Source organism: Lepidochelys olivacea (genome assembly GCF_965140295.1).
Source record: "Lepidochelys olivacea isolate rLepOli2 genome assembly, chromosome: 7".
NCBI classification, from domain to species: Eukaryota; Metazoa; Chordata; order Testudines; family Cheloniidae; genus Lepidochelys; species Lepidochelys olivacea.
Window position 1 is genome coordinate 4691662 of NC_140417.1, and position 14334 is coordinate 4705995.

The window sequence follows — 14334 nt, forward strand, 5'->3', positions numbered from 1 at the left end:
AGTGTCTTTCAGGGCAGACTCAGGGGTAACCCCTGGGGATCTCTGGCTTCAGATTAAAGTCTCTGGCCCTGTCAGAGTTCAAACAGTGATGAGAGATGGAAAATTTTCCTGTGACTTTGTTTCATTTCCTTCATTCAGCTTCCAAGTCCACAGGATGAGCTTCGTTGCACATAGCATTTCCAAGGTGCGGTAGGGCCATTAACCAAGCCTTTGTATTGCGATATTCCTTATGGCCCATCTGATTTTGATACTCCTTCTGGATAAGCAGGGGAGGGACAATTCCCACGCCTGGGTTCACAAGTTCAGAGCAAACATTTTCAAAGTTATAAAGCAAAACTGACTATTTTGTTATAGCATGGAATTCAGACATTACAAGTGAGATTAATGCATGTACCGACTTAGTTATTTCACAAAATCTACGCTAAATGCATTCTTATAAGACTAATACCTATTTTGAGCAAAACTAGGTTCCCTGACTGGGGGACAAGCCCCGGCACCAATGGGGCCAACTACATTATCAGCACCAAAACCTGTCCCATTGCCCCAAGTGGAATGGCCGGCCCCATGAAACTCTTGGGGGTTCACCCAGCCTTCTGAGGCTGCCCAATTGGTGTCCGGAGCCTCAGAGAGGCCAGCGGCCTCAGTATCCCATCCCCCTTCAATGCTGGAGACTTCAGGGTCCAACAGGTCCAGGAAGACCCAGGGAAGCAAGCTGCTGGACCCACCCATGGATGTGGAGGGTCCCGCGGCACCGCCATTGTCCTTGTCATTGCCAGAAGAGGCTATCATGAGTCCCCCTCACCCAGTTCTTCAGGATGATGCCAAGGAGCACCAGAAACTTTTGAAGAGGGTCGCTTCTAACCTGGGGCTTCAGGCAGAGGAATTGGAAGAGCCCTCAGGCTCTCTGTTTGATGTCCTCTGCTCCTCAACTCCCACCAGGGTGGCCCCTTCATGAAGGGGTTTCTAAGATCACTAATGCCCTTGGCAGACCCCCTCTTCCCTGCCCCCTACCTCTAAAAGGGCCGAATGTAAGTACTTCGTGCCAACCAAAGGACATGAGTACCGATACTGTCACCCTGCCCTCAATTCCCTTGTGGTTGAGGCGGTTAACCACAAGGAGAGGCAGGGACAACCCGGGGCCACCCCCAAAACTAAAGACTCAAGGAGGTTGGATCTCTTTGAACATAAGATTTATTCGTCTTCCAGCCTTCCACTGAGAGTGGCCAACCACCAAGCCCTCCTTGGCCAATATGACTTCAATATGTGGCAAGCCATGGCCAAGTTTGAAGGGTCGCTCTCTGAGGCTTCCAAGAAGGAGTTCCGAGAGATCCTCGATGAGGGCATGACCAAGGCCAGGGTGGGCCTCCAGGCAGCATCAGATGCTGACCGCACCATGGCTTCTGCTATCTCCATGGAACGAGTCTTTTGGCTGCTCCTATCTGGGTTGTCCACTGAGGCCCAGCAGTCATTGTAGAACCTGCCCTTCGATGGCTAGGGCCTATTTGCAGAGCAAACAGAGAGCCATTTACCTTTCCTCAAGGACTCCCGCACCAACCTAAAAACCCTGGGTCTCTACGTCACAGCCCTAGCGCATAAGCGATTCAAACTGCAGCAGCCACAAGGCCAGGGGAGCCAGCCTCAGCAGAACCAGCCCCACAAATGAGCAAAGGGCTACAAGCGCCATCCCAGCCACCCGCCTCCACCTTTTTCCCAGTTGGGCTCAACCGTAATAAGCAGGGGACCAAATGGTCCTTTTGAGGGTGCACTTGAGGGCGACCTACCAGACTATTCCCTGGATCCATCCTTCCATGTGTTCTCCAACTGCCTCTCCCTCTTCCTCCCCGCCTAGATGGCTATAACCTCGGACCAATGGGTCCTCAGCACAGTGAAACAGGGTTATACCCTCCAGATCCTTTCTACCCCCTATTCCCACCTGCACAGGAGGTAAAGGGGTTACTACAACTGGGTGCAGTGGAAGAAGTTCCTCATGAGTTGTGGCCCCACCCAGCCTTCCTGCCAAAGATGGTCTCCACCTTCCATATGAACCAGGACATCTTCCTCCTGGTGTTCTGTCCCAAACTGCACAAGACCAGTGAGGAGAGGTGTCTTCATGCCCTGAATGTCTGGAGGGCCTTGGCTTTCTACTTAGAATGTACCAAGCCTTTCCAAAAATCAATTCAACTCTGCATCACTACAGAGGCTAGGATGAAGGGTCATCTGGTGTCCTTGCAGGGGATTTCCAATGGGATCACCTCTTGCATAAGGACCTGTTATGACCTGGTGGGGGTTCCGCCATGGCCGATTGTCAGAGCCCACTCAATGGGAGCGCAGGCGTCTTCAGCGGCCTTCCTGGTCCACATCCCTATCCAGGCCATCTGTAGAGCTGCAGTGTGGTCCTCTCCACACATTTATCGCTCATTATGCCATCACTCAGCAGGCCAGAGACAACACTGGGTTTGGCAGAGCTGTGTTGCAATCTACACGTCCGTGAACTTCTATCCACCTCCAGGGGTTCTGCTTGGGAGTCACCTAATATGGAATGGATGTGAGCAAGTACTCGAAGAAGAAAAGACCGTTACCTTTCCTGTAACTGGTGTTCTTCAAGATGTGTTGTTCATGTCCATTCCACAACCCACCCTCCTTCCCCACTGTCGGAGTTTCCAGCAAGAAGGAACTGAGGGTGGGGGGAGCCGGCAACACTCCTTATACTGTACCACACAGGCGCCACTCCAGACAGTGCCAGAGCCGGTCTCCTACGGATATTGCTGAGGGACAAACTTCTGGCATCGGTGCACGTGGCGAGTGCACATATCGACAATGGAATGGACATGAGCAACACATCTTGAAGAACACCAGTTACGGAAAAGGTACCTGTCTTTTTCCCAACCACTTGGTACCTCATTTTTTGCATCTAAAAATGGAGATAATACTCACCTTTGTAAAGCATTTTCAGACCTTAAAATGAAAATCATTACATATAATTTTAGTATTTACATTAAGTTTAGTTTGCTAATCACTCAGACATTTTGAACTAGCAGACAGCCAGTAATACAATTACCCTTTAGGATTTTCCCCCAAAGTAAACAGGTTTTTTCCCCCAGTTACAATATTTTTCTATCTAAATCTCATGACTCCTAGATACTTTTTTTTCTGAGTATCATTTCAGAGTTGTTTACCAAAAACTAATCACATTGCTTTCCTAAAAGTAAATGTATTTTGTCACCGAGCAATCATCAAACACAGATTATTTCAAGGAGCGAAGGAGAACATGCCAATGAGATCATAAATTGCCAGTGCTCAAGGATGATTCTTATACTAGGGTATTTCCTCATATCGTGCCAAACACACATAAGCAAAATAAAAATCAGAAGAAAGAAAGAAAGAAAGAAAGAAAGAAAGAAAGAAAGAAAGAAAGAAAGAAAGAAAGAAAGAAAGAAAGAAAGAAAGAAAGAAAGAAAGAAAGAAAGAAAGAAAGAAAGAAATCCTCTTGCTTTATCAGAGCTCATTTGGACTTAGCAAATACATGGTCCCTTAGTGGAAAACGTGCCTTCTATGGTGAAAGAATATCAAGGTTTCTCAGAGAATCATTTCGCCAACCCGTGAGAATGTTATAGTGAGTCATCCTCATACTGATCTGTTTAATGAAAGAGGTGACTCAGTCAGTCCTTGCCTTCTGTGCTCCTTCATGGTATCTTCAGGGATTATTGCATTTTCACAGAAAGGTGGGTACCTCAGGTTCCTTTTGAGGATTCACATTACTTTTCAGTTACATTCCCTACTTGTGATGGAGCCCTCCATTGCTGCGGGCAAGACACGCACCTCAAGGGGAAAGCACTAAAGGGAACTCGGGCCAAAGTGTACCCTGCTGTGCTGATTTCCCTCTGTCCTTCCATTACAAAGAGTAGAGACCTGAGCACTCTTATCTCAGGGGGAGTATTTATTTTCTCCTTTGTTTGTTCTCCATTTCCTTTAGATACAGCAGTAGTTGGCGCAAGTGCTGCTATTTATACCTTTCCACTGCACCACCTGATGCTAGGAACGCAGCACTGCAGCTGTCCATTGAGGAGTGGGAAACTGCCAAATATTTACTTGTTATCTTCCAATTTATGTTCCTCATTATTGGGGTTCTCCTGGCCAGGGGAAAGGAAGGTTCTGATCCCACAATGACCTCTCTAATGGTGGAACTCTGCAGCTGTGCAGACGCCCACTGAGTAGGGCTCTTCACAGGTGCAGAGGGCCTCCTGTGCCAAGCATATTGCAGGATCAGGGCCCAGTGTGGTACACTGCTTTCAATGGTTAACACACACAGTCTACACTACAGGTGGGAGCATGCTTCCCAGCTTCGGAAGATAGACACACTAGCTCTGCTAAAGCTAGCGTTCTAAAGAACACAGTGTAGCTGGGGGGTAGTATGGGTGGTGGCTTACCCAAGTATATACCAGGAGGTCCAGGTGGGTTTGTACGCATGTGGCTAACCTGAGCATGCTCCCGGCTGCAATGTAGACGTATCCACAGAGACACACCAAAAGGGCAAAAGTGAAGGGGCACCCTGGAAAGGTGGAGTTGGCCGATTGATTGAAGCTGAGGGAACTGTCGCTACAGTCCTATAAAGAAGGTTCCTAGTGGCTCAACTTAGTTCTAGTAGGGATGACTATCTGCATAGATATTACTTGAGTTTTGCAATTCCAACTATATTAAACCAAATGAATTTAATTTGCTTTTTATTTAAATATATACACACACATACACCCTATTCTTTATATATAATGGACTCTTGACTCCTTTGTGTTCTTCTTCCCCTTCCTAACTTTAAATGAGTCTATAGTTCACAATTCCATGCCATAGCTCTAATGGGAGACTTGTCAAAAGCTAATCAGATTATTTTTCAGGAATACATGATAAATAGTCAGGTGACATTTCTAGGGTAAATTAGAAATGTCCTTTTGTTATCAGAATTACATTTAAATTATATTTTTAACTTGATCACTTTATTAAAAAGTAATGATTACGTAAATAGGTGAATTACATTCAGGGTTACATTTTGTGGTGGCATCTTGTTACCACCAGGTTGCTTTGCTGAATTTTTGACCACTCTCTGTGGCACCACTTATGAGCAGAAACCACAGTATCTCTCCTTGTACATGACCAGGAACTTGGTAGCCCTTTCCTTTAGTTGTCTGTGCCTCCTTTATGCCAGAGATAATTTTCCCTTCAAGAGAACCTAAATATAACAATCTAATTCAATTCAAAGTAGATAAAATTCATGAGCTATATATTTTAGTTGGGACTGGATATATAGCATTTTAATTAGGCATACATGACTTTAAATGATATCATAAATTACTCTGAGACATTAGTCACCCATAGAGAGACAACCTATCTCCTGAATATGAAGTTCAGTGCATATTACTAACTACTTTGAATTATATTACAATCCCACATTTTAAATCCAGATTCCTTGGTAGCCTATATAAGCGGGTGTCATTTCACTTTCTTCAACTACAATTAATTTTTTAGCTAAAAACTTTTGGGCAAATCCTCAGCTGATGTAAATTGAAGAAGTTCCATAAACTTCTGTGGAACTCTGCCCCATTAACACTGTGAGTGAAGGATCTGGTCATTTGTTGCTCAATTCTCTCTCTAATACTGTTTAATGGACAATAAATGAATACTCCTAAGGATTGTAGTTTTCTCATCATTTAGAATTTTTTTATCATAATGTTCCCTTAATGAGGTGATTGCTTCATTTTTGCAAAGAAAATCACCAGGACTAGGTCATCTCTGGAGTGAAACATAAATCTCAAGAACACCATGCCTTGACCCCGATGTTATCAGGAGAGGTACTAATGGTCTATCCAGCTATGTTAGGGCCTTGGTTCTACAACACTGTACATATCTCTCATCACTTACAGAGCTACTATACAAGGAGGTCTTATATATCCACCTGGGCAATCTGAGAATATTGTTACAACTTCCTGTTGTTTTAATAGTTTAAACTGACAGCATTTGAAAGACAACTTAAATTTACCTGCCTTTCTGTGCCTTCGGCTATGAGCAGAGGTTCAGAGAAACAGCCAACCACAAGTAATGTAATGTCGGACTTTGTAATATAAAGCTCATATTGCCATCAGAGCAAACACTAGTTTACATTAGACATTCCGTGCAGCCAAAATGAACTTTCACCACACAGTAAAAACAACAACAGCAAGCCCATTCTACTTCCTGTGTTTGAATAGAACATATATATATATATATATATATATATATATATATAAAATGCACCTACATTGCATCTGTGTCAGCCACAAGCAGGCTGACTTGGCAGGTAAATCAAAGCTGACGGTAAAAGTTCTATGTTATGTGAGTTGTTGTTGATTGTTCCTCTCAATCTCTCTTCATAGCTGGAGGCACAAAAAGTCAGGTAAATTTGAACTCTAGCTTTCAAGTTGTTTCAAAGGCTGTTAGTTTATTAAAATATTCACTGCAATGATACTATCATTCCCACCATCAGTCATAAGGGTCTGCCACATGTGAGGTCAGCTGACCAACTCTTCTAAAGGACTGTGGGCCAGCTGCCACAAAGCACTGCTTGATACGCAGAAAAGTTAAAGCAGTCCAGGGAGACTCCTGCTGAACAGTTGCAACCAAGATAACATAGCTGCAAACCAATTACAGAGCTGAGAACCAGGAGGAGACAGGCCTGTTATATAGTGCATGCATGGCCCAGCCAGGCTGAAAGAAAATCTTTTTTTTTGTTTTTTCTTTAGTAATTTGTTTTAAACCCAGAAAAAGAGAAACAAGCAAAATAAAGTCAAAGAGAGAGAAAAAAAAAAGCCAAACTATAGGCAAAAAATAAAAAAGAGAGAGAGAGAGAGAAGCCTGAATTAAAGCCAACAAGAAGGAAATGGTCCAATCCATGGTCAAGGAGAACAAGCAGAAGAACTAGGCCAAGGTTGGAATCAAAGAGAATAAGGAAGAAAAATCAAGCCTACATTGAATTACTAAAAAGAAGCATATTGTAGGCTAACAGAGAGCCAAGAAAATAATTCTCTCAGCAGGCAGAGAGGTTCAGGGAGTCCACTGTGTCCTCCAGTTAAAATGTACGGTTAGAGCTCACTGGGCTTTTCAAGTGTTTCTAAAGCTAAAAGAGAGGAGATTATAAGGCACTGAAAGCATTATCTGTAGGATTCACTACACTTGGAAATTGTGCAGACTAGGTTTAATAAAACACTATCTCTTATTAAAGCCACACTTGACTCTCTTCTCCCTGCTCCTACCTACAATACAACACGACAGAATTCTTTGTCATACAATGTGTATTTTTGCTGTATTATATTGCCATATATTACTTACATAGTCCTATAAATGGGCATATTGATGTACAGTCAAATGATAAAGGTAAAGTCTTTGTCCTGAAGAGCTTACAATCTAGAGGCAGACTTAAAAGGAAGAGAAGAGGACATACATCGGGGGTGATTCATAAAGGTAGTAGGTGCCTGAAATTAATACTGGGACATACTATAAGTGAGATGTTGTGGGTTTGGTTTTTGCTCTTTGTCTTAATCAATGGGAGATAGGTCCAGAGCCTTAAAGTTATTTAATTGCTTCAGTGTCTCAAGTTGGGCATCTCCAATTAGAAGAAACTTTTAAAAATGCTGGCATAAATGATTTGGCCCTGGCTATGCAGCTAGCGGCAGAGGTAGGAACAGAACCCAGGTTTTCCAGTTCCCCTGCTCAAACCACTAGACTATCTCAGAAAGAAGTAACTCAGAAGAATCACTCTGACAGGTTATTTCTACTGAATTGCTGAGTACATAAAGTGTGTTTAAAGAAGGGGTAAAGATACTTGAAAGGGCTTAGAAATGCTTAGATTTATAATCTGCTGTGGCAGGATCTAGGAGTCCAGAATTCAATGAAGCTAAACTGACAAATTTATTATAGGTATAAGTCTGAGCAATCTATTAGAGGAAATATAATAGAAGGCACATTTTTGTGAAGCTTTAATGGGAACTCAAATAGTTCAACAAAAGACTAAGTTTGGTAAGGGGAAAAGTCATTTATTAAACTTTTCTAGGAAGATTGATCGACCTGCCTTTAAAACGAGGCATTTTTTGGTTAAAATGAAAAACTGAACTCTCATGAGAACAACCTCGTGAAAAGGTTTATTGGAGGCTGACTTTTTTTGCAAGTTCAGTTACTTTTGTTGTCAATGTGTTATGCAACAAGAGAAACTCTGTTGCCTCTGTAATTTCTCTCAGTGATTGAAGAAATTCCTAATAAAAACATTCAAAAACTAAATTGACATCTGAAATAGAGAGCATTCCTGGTCAGGATTGTACAGATAAGAAACTAGAGATGACAGGTTTCAGAGTAACAGCCGTGTTAGTCTGTATTCGCAAAAAGAAAAGGAGTACTTGTGGCACCTTAGAGACTAACCAATTTATTTGAGCATGAGCTTTCGTGAGCTACAGCTCACTTCATCGGATGCATACCGTGGAAACTGCAGCAGACTTTATATATACACAGAGAATATGAAACAATACCTCCTCCCACCCCACTGTCCTGCTGGTAATAGCTTATCTAAAGTGATCATCAGGTGGGCCATTTCCAGCACAAATCCAGGTTTTCTCACCCCCCCACACAAATTCACTCTCCTGCTGGTGATAGCCCATCCAAAGTGACAACTCTCCACACAATGTGCATGATAATCAAGTTGGGCTATTTCCTGCACAAATCCAGGTTTTCTCAGATCCCCCCCACCCCCATACACACACAAACTCACTCTCCTGCTGGTAATAGCTGGTAATAAACTAGAGATGGAAGCTGAAGTAGCTGAGAATTCTGCTTAGAACTAGATCACACCAGAATTGTGAAAATGTTATTTTTTCTAGACCCACTTACAGTAAAAGTCAAGCTATTAACATTGGACAGCAGAATAGCCACATATTTGCATATTTTAAAAATACCAAGTACTTTCTGTTTGTGTGTGTCATAATTCCATAATGGTTAAATGTTACTCTTGGGCCAGACTGTGATACTCTTACTCATGATGGGTATAATCCTATTCTATGAATGGAGTAGTACCTTACCCATCATGCATATTAAAATCTGGGTCTTAATGTAGTTATTCAAAGTGTATGTGAGCATATTAGCATTCTCAAACAAAAAATAGACCAAAGCATCAACGAAGTTTGTGGGCAATTTTAATCAAAGGGTCACTTCTGCTTGTCTTATTCATGTGGCTACTCTTGCAGGATGCAATGAAACTAATTACTCACAGGCATAATGTAAGCATATTTAGCCCACAGTGCTAAAGTGAACATTATTTGCAAGATGCATGCTAAGTATCACCACCATCCCGCATGCTTCAAAATATGAATAGAGAATGGAGAATTTCCAAGTATTTTGTATGTATTATGTTTCCTATGATCAGGTTAGGGGAAACAGGCAACAGGAATTTGAAATAAATCTGTAATTTACAGTCCTAACCTGCTGAGAAGTGATTAAATCCAAGCTAATTACTGTAAATACTTTCTATAATTACTTGTAAAACATTTTACTACCTGTACGTTTGTTAAATTCAACCGAGGCCTACAGATTTTTAGTCTTCTTTTAAAGACTGAATGGGCCTACTGTTATTACTCAGGGGTTGCATTCAGTCCCCAAACAGAGCTAGCTACTTCATAGAAATAAAAGATAGAAAGTATTGCTAGGCCACATATTACACCCCCTTGACAATACAGAATTGGCCTGACAATAGGTTGTCTTGCGCTTTGTCCAGCCTAGTTCATATTTCCCAGCCACTCTTGGGAGACTATTACGCAGCATAAAAAATTTCACTGTCAAAGATCTTCCTAACGTTCTGCCTGAATTTCTCTTTTCTTAATATAATGATACATCTCTACTTGAAACAAAATGCCAAGTATTCTTAACCTTGAATGTAATGTGATGCGAACCCTCCCAGCATTTAGATTAAGTGCCAGGTTATGGCTCCTTGTGTGATGGAAAGCAAGGGGCAAGTGCAGGTGCAAGGATTCAGTTCTTGCACCTCCTGGATTTGTTTCCTCATTACTCTGCTCCTGCACTTGAAGCATGCTTACATAGGCATTCCTTGCATCCACAGCCCTTGTTGTAAAGTACTGCAGCCTCCTGCTTATTATTGGTCAGAAACTGCAACATAATCCATTTAACCTTGGGCCAGTCCTTGTCCAGGTTGCTGAATTGCTACATACCTTCATCAACTCCAACAGATGATCGGGAGAACTGACAGAATCCAAGATGATGGCCACAAGCTGGTATGATAGGATTCCATGGCTCTTATTGTCCCACAGCCTGGATACATTTAAAAAGTGACAGCACTTTAGAAATGCATATGGACAGATAGATTTCTGGCAGCCAACAAGATATTAAAAACTACTATAGCAACAGAAGTGAACAATCCCAAAGGGGCAAAGGAGGAAGGAAAAAGAAAAGCTCCCAGTGAAAGAGGTACCCAAGATATTTATTAATATTTAAAACAGATTTTAAACTGGGTTTTCATTTTATAGTGGTTCTTCCCTTGCCAAACTCTTATTGAATATCCAAATACATTAAAAAAAATATTTTCAAAAACTGACATGATATAAATTGGTACTGGTAAATAAAAGCACATAAAACTGCACTATACTGCACTAAATGTTAATAAAACTGACAAAATAAAATACTAGCTATATAAACTGCACGCAGGCATGCACCATTATTACAAGTAAAAAACATATCTTGCAATTATGGGCCTACACTATTTATTTCATTTGTTTGTAATTACATTTTATACATGTTTGTTTAGTAATATCAATCCAAGACATCATTTTGAGACTATAATTAACTGCATGTTACAACAGAATATTTTACTGTTTTTGTGTTACGATTATTTTAAACTGCTGTGCCCTTGTTAGTTGTGTTTAAGTGCCATCTAGTGTTTAATTTAACCAATTTCTCTTCTAATGGTCCACTTTTCAACCTAAGTTTTTACATTAAGACAGAACTGTGAGTGGAGAGAGAACCTATGGCCAAAATTCTCACACTTTGGTGCCTAAAGGTAAGCACCTTATTCCATATAAGCACCCACCAACTTCAGTGGGGACTGGATCGCAGTGCCTAAGGGCTCCTACAAACTCCAATGATACTATCATATCTGCTCAGTAGTGCTCATATACACTCAGTAGTGTCTGCTGGGCTGGGCAGTAAATACTGATGTAAGAGCCTTACTTGGAGCTACCATAGATGTAAGTGCCTAACTTACAAGTACCCAATTTTTTTTTAATTAATCTATTATTTTAATCAATTTTTTTTTATTTTCACAAGTAAGAATTTACCTAAAACAAAAGTAAATCTGTTTGTTGAGGTTCAGTGTATCCAAGAAATGAACACACTTTGACACATAGTTGACAACTTTCATATTTTCATCAGATCCATTAAATTAAAATGATAATTATCAAATTGTAGTAAAGTAATACCAACTCAGATACATCCTCTGATTCTAATATAGGTTCAGCATTGCTTGTGTGAAATTAGGTGGTTCTACAGCAAAATCCCATTCCCACAATTTGCACGCTTGTTGGCAGTCTCATCAGAGAGACCAGTGACTGACTCGCCTCACCCTAAGAGCTGAGGCATACTGATGGGTGGAGAAGCTAGGAATGCTGCTGACCATGCATGGAGGATTTCAGTTTCAGGACTGTCAGTCTGGTACCTCCTATAAATATTAAATTCACTTGGGGAAAAAAATGTGTGTAACTGAAAAGAAGACAAACTTTCTTCAAAAATAGAACGTCATGACATCTTTTAAAACTTTTGAATGTTCAGCAATGTGACTCCATGAAGCATAATTGAAAGCTTAGACAAGAGACAATATACAGTATTCAAAAGAATCTGCTATATTTATGCATTGACATAGAAAGTACTTGAGCAGATGCTGTAGTCACTGGGACTCCTCATGTGCTTAAAGTTAGTTAGGTGCTTAATGTATTTGTTGAATTGGGGCCTTAAAGAATGTGTAGATCCGTGTGTGGGAGCCTCATTGACTTCAGTGGGGTTCTTTACATGTGGAAGGATCTGCCCATTCAGAACAGTCTGAGGATCTGGGACTTCTATTTGTTACTAATCATTTTCTTTTTTCTCTCATTACAATAAACTGCTTCACAATTTAAAGCTTGTATTCTTGACAAGCTTAGATATGGGCTAACCTGTTCCTTGATTCACAAACAGTATTTGAATAGTAAAAGTCCAATTCAAGTAAAAGAGAAAAATATTAAATATGAAAGTAGATTCTGATCTGCTATACATGGACATAATTTTTTTCTCAACTACAAAGTAATAATTAGGAAATTATTATTTCCATCTTGTTTCTGCTGTTGTTACACTGAAGCACTGGATAACATAAGAGACCTGCCTCCACAGACTTAATTTAAACTATTTTTGCCTTCTTTCTATAAATGGCATATTTATTATGATTCTGTTAGAAGACATTTTGGGCTTATTTAAACCAAAATTCTATTGTCAGCATTCTTTTTTAAATTCATTGAACACTACAACAAAGAAGGATCCCTGCCACCTACGGGAGAGAACTGGCATTGCTGAAAGCTGAAAAAGACACAGATTTTGTAGGGCGTGATAGATCCTGCTCCCTTACTGAATTCAGTGAGAGTTTTGCCATTGACTTAATGAGAACTGATCAGGCCCTTCCTCCTCCTCCAAATATGCTATAAAAAGGTCTTCATCTAATTCCATATTGCAAGTGACAGTAATGAAAAAAACATTTTAAACTAAGAACTAACTATTCCTCTTCCATAATGTTGTAATAGACTTCGGTAAATTAACAACTGCTTTAAAGAACTTCTACTTAATTACTTAAATGAAGAGAATAGAATTTGAATGAACAGAACAGAAAGGAGACAGAGACCAAAGCAGACCTAACAAAGAAAACTTCTGCAGTAAGAAAGGCTTGTGATGAGACATCTTAAAGACTGGGTTCAGAGAACATATAAAAAGACACTAAGAATACAAACTGTTTCAGTTGTAAAGACCAACTCTGGAAATCACTTGCAGCTGAAAATGTGTATAAATCTAACAGACAATCATGAAAAATGAATAAGATTTTAAACTGTAGTTGGATTAGGTCTTGTTGTTTTTATTATGTCCAAGAAATAAAACAAAATATGCATGAAGAAATGTGGGTTACATTGTCTTTTAAAAACTTACTTGTTCTTATAGCCAAATTTAGGATTCTAGAGAATTTGGGTCAGCCTTAGTAATTATTTAATTAGAAAAAAGAAAAGGAGGACTTGTGGCACCTTAGAGACTAACCAATTTATTTGAGCATGAGCTTCCGTGAGCTACAGCTCACTTCATCGGATGCATACCGTGGAAACTGCAGAAGACATTATATACACAGAGACCATGAAACAATACCTCCTCCCACCCCACTCTCCTGCTGGTAATAGCTTATCTAAAGTGATCATCAAGTTGGGCCATTTCCAGCACAAATCCAGGTTTTCTCACCCTCCGCCCCCCCGCCCCCACAAACTCAATTTCTTGCTGGTAATAGCCCATCCAAAGTGACCACTCTCTTCACAATGTGCATGATAATCAAGGTGGGCCATTTCCAGCACAAATCCATTTGTTGATTATCATGTACATTGTAGGGAGAGTGGTCACTTTGGATAAGCTATTACCAGCAGGAGAGTGAGTTTGTGTGTGTGGTTTTTGGAGGGGGGTGAGGGAGTGAGAGAACCTGGATTTGTGCAGGAAATGGCCCACCTTGATTATCATACACATTGTGAAGAGAGTGGTCACTTTGGATGGGCTATTACCAGCAGGAGAGTGAGTTTGTGGGGGGGGGGGGGTCGGAGGGTGAGAAAACCTGGATTTGTGCTGGAAATGGCCCAACTTGATGATCACTTTAGATAAGCTATTACCAGCAGGACAGTGGGGTGGGAGGAGGTATTGTTTCATGGTCTCTGTGTGTATATAATGTCTTCTGCAGTTTCCACAGTATGCATCCAATGAAGTGAGCTGTAGCTCACGAAAGCTCATGCTCAAATAAATTGGTTAATCTCTAAGGTGCCACAAGTACTCCTTTTCTTTTTGCGAATACAGACTAACACGGCTGTTACTCTGAAACCTATTTAATTAGAGATTATTTTAACACCTTGGGACAAATTCTGCCCTCAGATGTACGCACTCCATTGAGGAAGTTGCAAGTGCATACTCAGAATTTGGCTATAATATATAGGAACAGTTACATACAGAATTACCTAAGATGGCATCTTGTGTAGATAAATAACAGTGTGCTTC

The 14334-nt window shown here is 40.8% G+C and overlaps 1 long non-coding RNA gene across 1 annotated transcript in view; it reads right to left on the bottom strand.

Moving 5' to 3' along the window:
* Window positions 1-14334, bottom strand: part of LOC311523132 — a 19286-nt gene continuing 4952 nt past the window's right edge. The window contains exons 2-3 of the long non-coding RNA XR_014712274.1: window positions 10233-10332; window positions 1-288 (exon numbers count right to left, since the gene is read on the bottom strand). This is a non-coding gene — a long non-coding RNA (uncharacterized lncRNA). The remainder of the gene's footprint in view (window positions 289-10232; window positions 10333-14334) is intronic.